General features: G+C 43.1%; 1 long non-coding RNA gene across 1 annotated transcript; it reads right to left on the bottom strand.

Moving 5' to 3' along the window:
- Positions 1 to 287: 287 nt before the first annotated feature.
- LOC138247294 (uncharacterized) lies at positions 288 to 8,231 on the bottom strand. Its single transcript, XR_011194416.1, has 3 exons — positions 8,129 to 8,231; positions 7,921 to 8,025; positions 288 to 3,813 (listed from the first exon to the last, which is right to left on the bottom strand). It is a non-coding gene; the product is annotated as an uncharacterized lncRNA (long non-coding RNA).
- Between the last annotated feature and the right edge of the window lie 6,233 nt (positions 8,232 to 14,464).

Raw genomic sequence — 14,464 nt, 5'->3', positions numbered from 1 at the left:
AGTTGGCCACCGTCAGCACGGCGGTAGGTGGCATTTACCGCCAGGGTTGTTATGAGGGCCTTGGTCTTTTGTAGTTTTATTTATAAGGGCATGCATTAGAAGTTCGATGGACCTCTTGACTACGCTTGGAGTGATTCCACTATGAGCTTCAACCTTAAACAACAATCCTTGTCACATGATCAATAAACAAACATTTCATCTGGAGTCAATAATCTTTATGTACCATGACCCATTTGGGCATGAATAACCACACCTTTTAGTAAAGTTAGAAAGTTTATTTCCCTATATTAACAATGCTAATGTCAAGTAAATTAGTCTCAATAGCAAATGATAAACATACATGAATAACACCGGCTGACCAAATCTTCTAAAGAATCTCAATTTAACTAAAGCATTGACAACTAAGCATTCAAGAGTCAGAGCATAAATTAATTGCAAGAATAACTGCACAATAGAAATGGCATACATCTAAATTCCACTGATGAACAACATCAACTCTTTGTTAATTGCAAAGTGTTAACATTTTCAGGGCTCCCTAAATAACCTTCTGATTAGAATAGCATGTTTGGACTTCATGCAAAACAATTTTAGTCAAAAGATAATTTGGGAAAACATCTAAACTATCGCTCTGTCAAATAGCGGTTGGCACCTAGAAACAAAGAACAAATCTCCAAGTACAAAACCATTTTGTTATACCTCCCCTCAAATGGATCAGCAAACTGTGATTTCTTTATGTCAGTTGGACATATGTCTGGTCAGTTTCAGCAGCGGGACAATGAAAGGTAATGGCTCAGACACGGGGACTCTAAGCTATCTGAACCATTAAGAAGCAATCTCTAAGGGATCAGCATCCAGCATTAGCAATGTAAGCAATACAGTCAACGTTGGAAATAAAGTCGTCATTAACTTGTTCAGCTCTTCTAACAGAACCACTACGGCAAAAATCAAAATAGGAAAGAGCTCCCTCTCTGTGCAGTCGGGCTAAGTTAGAATTTCCTAAAGAATCTTCCCACATTGTCATTGGTCAGAAAATCGTACGTTTACAGTTAATCCAATAGAAAGTAGAACTCAGAGCTAAAATATAACTAAACTGTTTTCCACACATCGATGATTGGCTCCTCTTCTCCTGTTCCCATCGTCAGACTCGTCAGGTAACTATTTTGTTGGAATTCACGCTCCAATCAGTGCATCCATTGTTGGTTCCTGGGAACATCGCTGTCTCACGCCTCAAACTTTACAAAGTAAAAATTTTTAATGCAAGACATTCTAGCAAGCAGTTCTCATGAGAAAGCTAAAGATATCTTCAAATCGTTTGGTCAGCACGGTGTGAACAATGAAATCATTAATTCTCTGGTCAGACATTCCCACTATTTTATTAAACATTGGAACCTGACATAAGGTTGTGCAAACTAGGTGCAAAACTTGCAAACTTTAAGGACTTAAGTTAATAAAAGAAATACATAGCATGAAATCATTAATGTGACATACTACTACGATTTTTTCTACATTTGTGCACTTCAACTAATAATAATATGCATTTACTCAAAGTATTACGTATTTAATGACAGCGACTCAGGTGGGCACATTTTCCTATTTGCACATTATTTTCTATGTTATCCTAATACAACGCAATTTCTTAACCCATAATAAATGAAAATCATTAGTAACTGATTGAGCTTCCACATATTCAATGGCGATTTTACCCTGTGAAAAAAGCCTTCTACTTGGATTTCAAGAATCATGATTGAAAGAAACCATTTTTCTCATGATTTTCCCATAGAAGTGATGGAAGGTGTTCTAGAAGCTAAAATTAGAGCATATTATCTGTAAATTCACACTGTCTTTCTCAATCAGAATGAAGTCTGACATTCTCAGTAAAACATGGGATTCCAACAGGGGCAGCCTGTCAGTTGATTCCCTTGTGTTCTACTGCTTTCTCACAGAGTGTTCTAAATAACAACTAGAGCACTAACAGTCTTACTTATGACAAAAGCCATCTTAATTGAACAAAACTGGTAAAACTTAAAATATTTAATTTAGCAAGGAAAACAAACGAGGGGGTTCTTTTTGTCATAGAAATCGTGGTTAGTGATGTAGAAAGAAAAATTAGGACATGTTTTATGTGAGTTCTCAAATATCTTTCTCTTCGATTTCATTAAAACATTCTGACAGGCAGAATGAAACATGCACTTTGAACACCAGCAACACCCTGCCAGTTAACCTTCTGGTGATCAGCAGCTTACAGTCTTCTAAAGAGCAACTAGAGTGCTAACATTCATGATTTAAGTAAAAAATGTGGCACATCTGAACACCAACTTGATGAAATCGAAGTGGAAAACTGAAAGCATTTTCTACTGAGGATACTGTAGTAAATTAGGGAATTAGGGAGCTTCATAACAAATAAGTCTCCCAGGATGGCCACCAGAGAAAAAAGAGGCCAAATGTACCACACATATTTCCCAAATGTAGCCCATGGATAGCTCAATGACAAAAGTGTGCAAAACACTTAATTGTTTTTGTTTGTTTCAGTTTCTATAGTGCAGACTTCTTCAGAAGGCACTGGAGTGCTTTACATGAGGATCAGTTACACTACACAAGGACACATTCATTTTGGTACATAAAAAGCAAATCATTTAAAAATAATGTGTTGCTATTTGAGAACTCAGAAAATATATCCTAATTTTAGTTTTTTAGTGCACTGACTATAATTTCTATGGGAAAATGACACTCTGGTTAGCACATCTAACCTTATTTGGTTTCTTATCTTTCATTTATAAGGGGATGAGTAGGAGGTTTGATGGACCTGTTCAATATGCTTAGAATAATTACCACCATAAATCCCAAATGTAACACAAATCATCAACAACACCAATCAACAATATTTTTAACCTTGGGAGTCAGTAATCTCCACTCATCATGACCCATTTGGCCATGAATAACCACTCCTGTTGTAAAAGTTAGAATGTTTATTTCCTTATGTCAACAATGCTAACATTACATAAATTAGTCTAAAAACCACATATAAGCACAAAACTAGTTGACCGAACCTTCTAAAGAATCTCAATTTAATTAGAGCATTGATTACTAAACATTCTAGAATCATCCTACAAATAAATAGCAAGAATAACTGCGCAATAGAAATAGCATACCTCTAGGTTCAGCAACTGAATAACATTCAATTGTTATTAATAGCAACCAATTATCAATTCAGGATTTCCCTTACTAACCTTCTGATTAGAATAGCATGTTTGGACTTCATGCAAAACAATTTAGTCAACATAAATTTGGGAAAAACATCTAACTATGGCTCTATCAAAATAGCGGTTGATACCTAGAAACAAAGAAAACTTACAATAAGTACAATAGCATTTTGTATTACCTCTCCTCATGTGGACCAGCAAGCCATGATTATCGTTTTCAGTGAACATCAGTTCAGTCAGCATCAGCAATGGGCCATGAAAGGGGATGATTCAGAAATGGGGACTCTTAAGTTATCTGAACCATCAGAAAGCAGTCTAAGGCATCAGCATTCAGCTTCAGAAGTTTAAGCAATAACGTTAAAGGTAGAATCCTCTCAAGAGGAAATCGAAATAGGAATGAGCTCTCTTCTCCATGTGTAGTTGGGCTAAGTTAAAATCACCTAAAGAACTCCCCACATTAACCTTGGTCAAAGAATCGTATGTTTACAATTAGTCCAGTAAGGATTTGTTTCTAAATCTAAGATATAACTAAACTGTCTTCCACATGTTGATGATTGGTTCCTCTTCTCCTGTTCCCATCGTCAGACTCATCAGGTAACATTTTTGTATCCATCTGTAATCCAGTCAGAGCATCCATTGTTAGCTCCTGGGAACATCGCTGTCTCACGCATTAACTATACAATGTTTCATTAATTAGTACACAACATTCTAGCAAGCAGTTCTCATGAGAAAGTTAAAGACATCTGCTACTGTTTGGTCAACTCAGTGAAAACATTACACAAATCTATTTCTCTGGTCTTATATTTCCCAGGAAGTTGTTAAAACAGTGCAGCTTAACATTAGGCTGTGCAAACTAGGCCCAAAACCTCGCTCACTTAAGGCCTACAATTAATAAAGCTAATACATAATGTGAAAAACATTATTATAACACATTAATCCAATAACCTAAACATAAGCACTTCAATTAATATTAATTTGCATTTAATATCAGCACTTTGTGAATGTGGTGGCCACTCAAGTGGGCACATTTTCCAAGCTGAACATTGTTTTCTATGTTAATCAAATTCTATGCAGATTCATAGTTCAAAGTACATGAATATTTATTATTAAATATTCAGTGTTCACACTCTCACTTTGATAATTTCTGAAGGAAATGCTTTGGGTATTACAGTTTTGATTACATCAAGATGACGCCAGACGTGACACACTTTTGTAATAAATATAGAATGTCAGTAATCTAGCCCTTCATTAGAATACTGTGGGGAGGCAGATGTCAGGGACACGGACTTACTGGGCAGGCCGGAGCGGCAGTGACAGCACAACGGACCATGGAGGGCAGGGGAAAAAGGGCAGAGGCCATAAACCAACCATGCAGGACAGGTAAGAGATGCTGTGGCAAGATACAGACCATTGAGGGCAGAAGGAAGAGACAGTGGCAGTACAACCATACATGCCAACAGACCAGATTGAGGCAGGAGACTCCCAATTTTTTAAGCCCAACAGAGCTTTATTTTATCTGTCACCTGCCTAAAATCTCCTCTTTTTCAGTGAAAGTCAATAGGGAAAATCAATCCGTCAGGTTTTGTACAAAATCTTCCTCTTGGCAGGTTCAAAATGTTTGCAAGTATGGTACATTGGATCGCTGAGAACAGGATGTATGGGGTAGTGACATGGACTCGGATAACGGGGGCAGGAGGGAGATAGGCAGAGGCACCAACCTGACCTTACATTGCAGGCATCAGGGATTGCAGCAGCACAGTACAGCACGCAGGGTAAGCGGGACGGCAGTGCAGCACAACAGATCATGGAAAGCAATAGGGAGGGGAAAGGGCCATGCACATGGACAACAGACAGCAGAGGGGAAAGAGGCAACGAAAGCAAGCTGACCATACTGAACAGACAGAAGGGACAGTTGCCGCATAACGGACCATGAAGGGTAGGGGGAAGGGGGAAGGGGCATGACAACAGACCAGGCAAGCCAGGAGGGAGAGGATAGAGGCCTGCATATGGGAAACAGAGGGCAGGAGGCAAGGGGCTGGCCTGGAGCAGCAAACTGACCATGGAGGGCAGACTGGATGGGCACTGAAAGCACAACACGCCATGGAGGGCAACAGTGAGACTATAATGGCAGACACATAGACAACTAGGGATGATGGGAGGGGGGTCAAGGGCAGCAAGCTGACCTCACAGGGCAGGTGGGAGAAGCTGTAGCAGAGGAGCAGAGACTGCCAAGCATGCAAGTTGGAGGGTTAGTGGGAGCACAACGACCATGGTGGGCAAGAGGGCAGGGCAGGGGCATGTACAAAGCACCATGGAGGACAGAAGATATGGGTAGAGCCTGGATATAACTGAGAGGGCAGGGGAAGGGGCTTCACAATAGATCACGCCAGGTAGGCAGGAGGAGCAGTTGCAGCGCAACAGAGCATGGAGGGCAGAAAGGAGTGGCAGCAAATTGGACCATGGAGGACAGGAGGGAGGGCATAGGGGCATGGAACTCGGACAGACAGGGTGGATGTGACAGGGATTGGTGGCAGTCATCTGACCATGCTATGCGACTGGGAGCGGCAGTGGCATCTCAACAGAACACTCAGAGTAGATAGGAGGGGCAGGGAAGGTCCATGAAATACGACGGGCAAAAAGGAGGGAGCAGGGGCAAGCACACAGACATTCGGCCAGGGGTACGGGTTGGAGTAGCAAGTTAAGTATAGAAGCTAAGCAGGAGAGCACTGATGGGGCATAGAATTGGGCAATGGAGGGCCTGAGGAGTGGACAGGGACATCAAGCTAAATGGAGGACAGTGGCAGCACATTGGACCATCTAGGGCAGGGGGGCGCTAGTGCATGGACTCAGTTGACAGAGGGTAGGCAGGAGGTGGATGTGACAGCAAGCTAACTGTTCAGGGCAGGTGGAAAGGGCAGTAGCAGAACAACAGCCACACAGGGCTGTAATGGAGCAGGTGCATGGACTTGGACAATAGATGGCAAGGAGGAGTGGGGTCAGGAGTAGCAAGCATGGCAGGGGGCGGGTAGCACAATGCCAGGCCAGGCTCTGTGTCCAACCTCCCCACCCCCACCCGTGCATTGCAATAGGCATTTTACTTAACATTAAAAAACTAGAAATTCACTGAAGAACACAAAGATTACAGGGATTTTATAGTTAGGGTAATGGAATTTTAAAAAAAACTTAGAAATTCACTAAAGAACCAAAGGTTACAGTGATGTAATAGTTAGGTTAAGATTTTACATGCACAAAACCATAGAAATTAATCTGTTATAGTTAGAGTTATTTCAAGTATTTCAAGACTTTGAACACGGCCACAGCTCGAACTGCTGGATGGAATTACACCAAATTTGTCAGAAAGGTAGCTCCTGGTCCAGAAAGCATGCTTTTTGTTATTTGATGTAGATCAATTCAGTAGATTTTGAGATTTTAAAGGAAATCCAAATTTGTATATCTAAGAGTGTGTCTATTTGCAAATCCTCCTGATCCCGTGCAGAGATCTGATTGGCTGCCAACACTTCAACCAGGAAGTGTTGGTAGCCATTTTGGGACACAGACTTAGCTGAGTTCCAAACAAAACCATAAAAAATAAAGAAAAGGTGGCAGGGAATAAACACCATACCCCCCTAGCCTTGATGCTGGAGCTCCCATGGGACAGCGTTTTACAAATGTTGCCATGAATTTGTGATAGATTCACCAATCTGCAGCAAAAAAGAAAAAAAGAAAACAATTGCGGGCTGCTGCGCTTGTTTTGAATGAAAGGCTCAGGGTGGGCCCGGTGCCGGGAGCATAATCAAAAATATAATAACAAAGGAGGGGGGGGGGGCACCGGGCACCCATACTAGGACTTTAAAGAGCCCCGGGGAACAGCACACCCCAGGGGCTTCATATTAATTTAAGAGGGGGGCAGTGTGGACCCCCATTCATGGGCTTGAATGAGCCCCAGTAACCACCACCTCCCTTGGGCTTTATTAAATTAATGGACTTCTCTTGTGTGTGGGTTCTGCTCAAGAGGACAGCCCTTGTATGTCAGGGACGAGAAGGTGCTTTTGAACACTGGCAGTTTGAGCATGACACTGTCATGTCTGTGTACTGTTAAAGTAACAACTTAACAGAATGCACATTATTGTGAGGTTGGTCTAGCACTTGAGCTGGTGGAGGGGTGGAATTGCTGGTCTATGTGGCCCATCACCTCCTCTTCCACGTTTGAAAAATAAAAAAGTGAATGACCACCACACCCTGATAGTTTTCTCCCAGGGCGTGTGGGTCATTTTTTTTGTGTCACTCAATGGCAAGTTTTTTCTGGAGGTCACAGATAGGAGAAAAGACATTACACCGTCAACCCTAAATATGGCGGTTAATATTATTCTTCCACTGAAGGAACCTACACGGTCAGGTTAAAGGAGTTAAGTAGTTTGTTGACACAGCCAACGGAGGTTCTGTTGACAGAGTGTTTAAGCCCCACCCATCTCCAAATGAGGTGGGAAGACCAAGAGCTTGATTTGTGACATAATAATCTGCAAAACTCTAAATCTGTCCATATTACCTTCCGTAAATGTAGATGATTCTGTATTTGGCTCTCCTGGCTGCTATTGATAAAGTGTGAGTACCAAAAAAGCACAAGGATTCACAATTAACCAATTAAATTCAAAATTCCATCTCTGCCTCCTCATTCTTGTTTCCAATGCAGCCAATCATGGTAAGACATTTGAGAGCTCACCATCCATCATGTCGCAGCGGCTCCTTCTGTCACTTTCGTGCTGTGGGTGTCTTGTTAGACGGATGACACCAACTGCAACCCAGGGGTCTACTCTGGAAACCGTAACTGTAAATAGACACTCATTAGTGCGCGTGACAGGTCGATAAATTTGAAGCAGATCGCCAGCCCAGAACCCAAAGTCTTTGAAAAAGGTAATTGGAAACCTGACTTTGGGACGCAGTCTTTGGGCAGCACTGAAGGCATTGTTCAGCGCGTGTCAGTGCACGGGCACCCGGGGGTGCAGGCAGTGCCTGTGACGCAGCTGGGAGCACAGGGAGAGGCCCCTCTGTTAAGAACAGGTCCGTTGTAGCTTATCTCCCAGCGCGAGCTATTCATAGCCTTACAGCGCCTGCCTGTCACTGCGGCATGCGCCTCTGGGAGGGGTGATGGGGATGGGGGGGAGGGGGAAGAGGTGGTTATTCTGTTTCAGAAGGAAGGGTCCACGACACATGACGAGCGGGCCTAATTTCAAGTAGTAACATGTAAAAAACATAGAACTCTTAGTTCACGACGAGCTCTTATTGCCTTACCCTCATCATCTTTCTGACAGTTGGTATGTAACACAAGTGGCAGCTGTGAGACTCCCTTATCCAAAGTGCAGCAGGTGCTGGGAACCGGGGCCCAGGGGAGTGAATGGTCCACGGTAATTGTGGCTGTCTTTTACTCCAAAGATCAGCCGTGGTACGCATTTTAAAGTCAGCCCCCTATTGTATCATGCACGTAAGTAATTAGAAAGTCCGTGTCTCTAGCTTTTGTCTACAGCTGTGTTCTCCTTCAAACATTTCTGGGGCTGGATCAAAGCATCACCACCTTTAAGCTCACGAAAGAGATGGCAGAGTGCCTCCGATGACCTCCTCGGCTCCGGCACTCTCATAGCCTACATGCAGGCCCTGAATTCAGGTTGCAGGAGGAGGAGTGATTGAGTTCCTTTCATTGGGCCGCTTGGTCACACTGCCAGGGTCGTAGCTTGATCCGTAAGATTGGGGGTGGATGAAACTTCAGATTTCCTTACAACCACACTGGCATATAATGTTAAAATACATTATATGACAAGCGGTGTGCACCAGAAGGACTTATGGGTCAGTGGAAAGGAAGAGGAATGCGGATTAGTAGAGGTACTAAGTGAAAGAAAACACATTATTTTGTCAAATAGCCAACATTTTTTAAAGTTTTTCCCAAACACAGAGAGAGTGTGCGCGCGTTTTTGTCTGTGTGTAAAACTTCCTGGTGAAATCTGACAGACATCTCACCATACCCGACTACAACACATGATCGAACTATTTATCACAAAATACATTAATTGAGGGGTGTAACACCTCCCACTGAAGCTGCGCCCCTGCACACAGCATCACTTGGCGTGTGCCGGCTTTTGGTTGGATGTAGAGTGAAAGGTAGTCGTTTCTTAGTAAATAGTTTCGTAAAGAAGAACTCTCCATGATGGATGGGTTCAGTCTGTTGACTTGGATTGAGAGTCTGTGTGGAGGTTGCACGTGCGCCATTCTAAGAAAACGGTCTTCTATTGTCCTGTTGTACAAGGTACAGTACGCATAGACACCTGAAGGGGGCAATCTAAGGTAGAAAGAGAGCACCCAGCGACAAGAGCCCGATTTACTTTGCAGGTAACTGAAACTCCCGTTTCCTATATTTCCTGACTGTGACACGTCTCTTTTAACAATGTCTTCCTTTAAGAACTTTCAACGAGACAGCTGTCACTGTGTAATAAAGTACAGAGTGTCTGCCATGTTGTACTTTCCTTACAGCAATGCTCTAACTGATACGTCAGATGGTTCTGAGCCCATGCACTGCACACTCCTCACTGTGTGTGTGTCCTTAGACTTTCAGTGCACGGTAGCAGAGCACATACTGATACTGCCCACCTATGGAGTCCAAACTCACCGACATCAATTCACAAACAAATAACATGAATTGGAAGTGACATGAGGCATCGTTTGCCTACTAATATCGTCACATGGATGACCCCTTGTCTCCTGCTTAGCTCTCAGCAGTCTCATATTCACAGCTGACTGGCTAATGGAAAGACAGAGAGGGAAAACTACTGAAAGTAAACCGAACGCTGAGGTCCCCAATCATTTGCTGTCCCTGACACTGACTTCTTGACTGACTTCTTCGTCTAGGCGATCAAGGGGACCAAAATCGGTGCCAGAGACATCAAGGGTAATGCTGGAGTTGCACCTGCTACCTCTTGTGACCCCAAATTGATGTTCATGTCCAAATTCCTCTGAATTTCCTCCCACGGGTTACCACCTCCTCAAGTTGCTTGCCGGCGAACCCCAAGCGCCTTACTGTAAGGGTCCATAAGTCCAGTGCTTCTCACACTGCATAGCTATGATCCCAGACTTCCCCCTCCATTTATGTATGTGCCCCAAGCTCCTCCCGCTCTCTGTGCATTCACCCCAAGATGCTAAGAATAGCAAATGTGAAATGTTTATAGTACAGATATTAAAATCCATTAGAATTTAAAGCCAAAAACTATCAATAGTACAGTGCACAATTGAAACCTAAATTACCGGTTACAAATTACAGGTATTAAAATCAGACATAGAATACACGATAAATACTCAATTGATTTGTCTATATAGACATTAATTTAAGAACAGTCCCATAATAGCAGGGCGTCCAGTAGGGAAAGCATTGCGCGTAATTGTAGGTAAATTACTTCCGGGTCCCCTTGCAGCGGCAAGGCCTACCTAATAATAGTGAACTTAAAACCACAATTGTCAGGGTCTTTAAAGTGCTTACGAGCATTGGTTAGTCAGCCATAGGGTGACAGCCAACAAATATTAAAAGCCAAAGTGCAAAGTTGAAGCTCAATAGCTATGCAAAATGTTTAAAAACACAACAGAGCAAGAGCAGAAATAGTTTCCGCACATCATTAATCGCTGCTCGCAGTGCCCTAGAGGAATTTGGCCTGAGCAACCCTAATAAATGTAATCAAAAGAACATTCAATATTGTGCTCCTAGGATCCAAGGACATTATAACAGCCTGCCGACAGGAGCAGATCCCTAATTTATTCCACTTCTTACGCAACAGGGATCTATGCTCCTGAAATAAGGAAGGACACAGGCAAACCACAACCCCTGCACATAACTCCCTCCTCTGGGGCTAACCGCCATGAAGGTAGATGCTTCAGAAAAGCCCAGTTGCCCATCCTTAAAGCCATGAATTTCTCTTTCAAATGATTGCCATAGGAGCAGGAAAGATAGCCAGCTGGTGTACCTGGCTGAAATGAATTGATAACCGCCAGGCGTGTTTATGTTTAGCAAGGAATGCTTGATCAGAGTGGTAAGACCAAAGCTGAATACTCTTTTTAATACCAAATTTGAAAAGGGTTTGGGAAAGGTTATTGGCCCAAAGATCGTCAGCACTTAATAGCTGTCTACAATTAGTCAAAAAACAGCAGTGGTACTCTTTCGCCTTGGTCACATTAATTTCAAGCCACAAGACATACTCCAAACTACCCGCCTTGGCCCGGCACAGCTTATGACAGAATTTCAGGAAGGCACCTGCACCTACTACTTTCTGGTCTTAAAGACCAAATTCCAACCGCACCTGCGCCAGAGATGCGGATTAGAAAATTTAAATCAGCTAATCATCATAGCGCAATCAAGGGCCAACTTAGTTCAACCAGCCTGTTGTTGCTCTCCCATGATAGAAAGCTTATCATCTCTTCCCACCTTTTTTAGCTCAGTTCTAGCCGAAATTGAGAAGTTTTCCTCCTGCTCCGTGGCCGAGGTTACTGCACTGAATCTGAGGTCCTTTTGAGACATGGCACAAAAAAAAGAAACTAAAGTTAAAACACTGGACGATTACTTTCATTCGGCAAAGAGTTCATCAAACATCATTTCAAGTCGATCTGCTGATTCTGGGATTTCCGACCAACGCACTCCAGCTAGTTCAGTTAATTTGTATAGCTGTTCACCTGGAGTCGAATCTTTGGACATAGTCCCTCCCTTCCACTTTAACTCAGATGACACAAGTTGATTCTTCAAAATTACACACCTCATGGGGGGAGCTGGGAGCTCAACATGCATTAAGTGAGAGGGAAAAGAAAAGGTTACTAAACAACTGAGCAAAAGACGGAGCCCACCGTTTCGTGAGGCTGCAAATAAAGGTCATCAGTCTGTTCAACATGACTCGTGGCAGTTGCAGGAGGCAACAATTTGATTCCGTTGACTAGTTCCTTCATGGTAAACAGGGTGCCCTCTTGCTGCCTAGTGAGCCAGTGCATGATCCACTGATCAGTGTAGCTATTAAAGGAGTCAGAATTGGCCCTAAAGAATCATTCAGTCAGGACATGAAAGGCAAAGCAGAGTCTTACGGTTCCCACTGCTACAAGCTTGGCAGTGATGGCATTGTTGGCATCACAGTCACATCACCAAATCCTTTGGTTGCCCATGATACCATTATTTGTAATGTTGTTGGTCTGAGAGCCCCTTCCTCCTCCCCTGGGGTACCCCCTACGAGCCAAGGAAGACAGTTCCCATTACTGTTACCCTGTCATCAGGACTCTTCCACTGAGTCTTTGGTGACGGGGTCTGAGATTCCTATAGGCTCCTCCAGTTTGGTAGATCAGTCTCACCCAAGGCCGTCATTTTGCTCTCCAAGGACTTCATTTAACTACATAACTACTGAGCTACTTTTTATCCCAGAATGTCATTTAAGGGGTGCCCATGACATTTTGAATAGAGGGAACATTTTAAAGACTTTTTAACGCCATCACAGAGCTGAGTGACATTGGATCTGGTAATATCTTCTCTATTGAATTTCTTTCACACATGGGCTCTCAGACAGGGGGAAATTACCCTGGTATCACTTGCTTCTGCTACTGTAGCGCAGTCAATCCTCACTAGAAAAGACATATTCGACTCCTGGGGTATTCTGATGAATCCCCATAAGAATCCTGGTTATCCTGCATTTTTATCTGAACCCTCCAGTCTAAATCATCTTCCTGTGCTGAAGCAATTTTCAATTTTGAAAGGTGCTCAGGGTAGCACCAATACTTTTAACAGCACAGGAAAGACTGGTGCTGGCAATCAATTGGGGGCTAAATGGGACTAGTTGCCATCTGCTCTTTTATATAGACGATTTGAATGATCATCGCAGGAGGTGTTCTCCCTGTTAAAGTCTGCACGTTTGTCTTTATGTTCTTGGAATATTAATGAGGTGGTACACAAGTTTGAATCGGGTGATTTAGTGTCTTTTTTCAATTGTTATGATATAATCACCTTGCAGGAAACATGGGCTAAGGTCAGTTTCCCACTATTGGGGTTTCTGGAAGTCCAGAAATCTGCCCACAGAGAGAGGAAAAGGGGTTGTGCCGAGAGGGGTTATCTATTTATGTTGCTGTCAAATGTAAAAGGTTCTATCACAACACTGCTCTGGGAAGAGAACTGGGTTCAGGGGATTATGATTTGTAATTGGAGTTCGCAGCAAACCCTTATTGTGATTAATGTCTATATTGTGTCAGGCACTAAGGAAAAAAGATGGAAGCTGTCCCGTCAAATGCAGATCTTGGGTGACTTAGCTGGGGATTATCCTCATGCTGACTATCTGATAACTGGGGATTTAATACAAACTTGTTGCAGGATACTGCCAAAGCACTTGCAGGCCCGATCTCTGCAACCACCAAGTCCCCAATCAGCTGAGACCCAGGGACTGTCCTTATAGTGCCCTGGGAGAATATGTGGTAATGCATTTAAATAGTATGCTTAGAATAGCAGTCCATGAGTCCACTGAGCCAAGGTCCAGACTTCTCACACTCTCTATGAATGGCCCTCAGGATCTTCACACAGCCACGCCCAGCTTCCAAGTCAACAAATAGCATGTAGCATAACGTTTTACTTATAAAATCAAAACGTATTCAAAGTCCTATTGGTTAAGAAGGTAAGGACGAGCTAAAAGTGTTGCAATCAAGTCTACTTGACAGCAGAGCAGAAGGATCTCTCTGGAGATATAGTCTAACATGTCTGCATTGCGCTGGGCTCTTTGTGATACATTTTTACTGTGCGCGCACCATCCACCTTAATTCTGCTGTGATAGCCCCTGCATGAGTGTTTTATACCAGACGTTATCAACTCACCAGAAAACTACACTGTGAGAGATCACATATGACATGGCTCCGATGTGACAGCCTTTATCTGAAGTGCATCTGACTTGGCAGAACCATTCTCATAGGCCTCACCTGAGTCAGCTGGTCTGACTTTTCTCTGATGTGACAGCCTATATCTAACACTTCTCTGCTGTGTCAAGCTCTGTCTCCATGCATTGAGCTTGCCTGTGTCATACATTCTATATTGTGACAGGCTCAATCCGACATGTTAAGATTTGTGTCTACTGTGACATCTACAATATCTGCAGTGCCAGCAAGTTAATGACATGTCTTTGCTGTAACAGGCAGGCCTGACATGTCCCTGGTGCGTTAACCTCCTGTCTAACATATCTCTGCTGTGCGAGTTTGGCTGGTATGTTAGAAATACGTAGGCC

Source organism: Pleurodeles waltl, chromosome 7 (genome assembly GCF_031143425.1).
Source record: "Pleurodeles waltl isolate 20211129_DDA chromosome 7, aPleWal1.hap1.20221129, whole genome shotgun sequence".
Taxonomy (NCBI): domain Eukaryota; kingdom Metazoa; phylum Chordata; class Amphibia; order Caudata; family Salamandridae; genus Pleurodeles; species Pleurodeles waltl.
The sequence above is the reverse complement of the archived record's forward strand: the minus strand, read 5'-3'. Positions and strand labels throughout refer to the sequence as shown.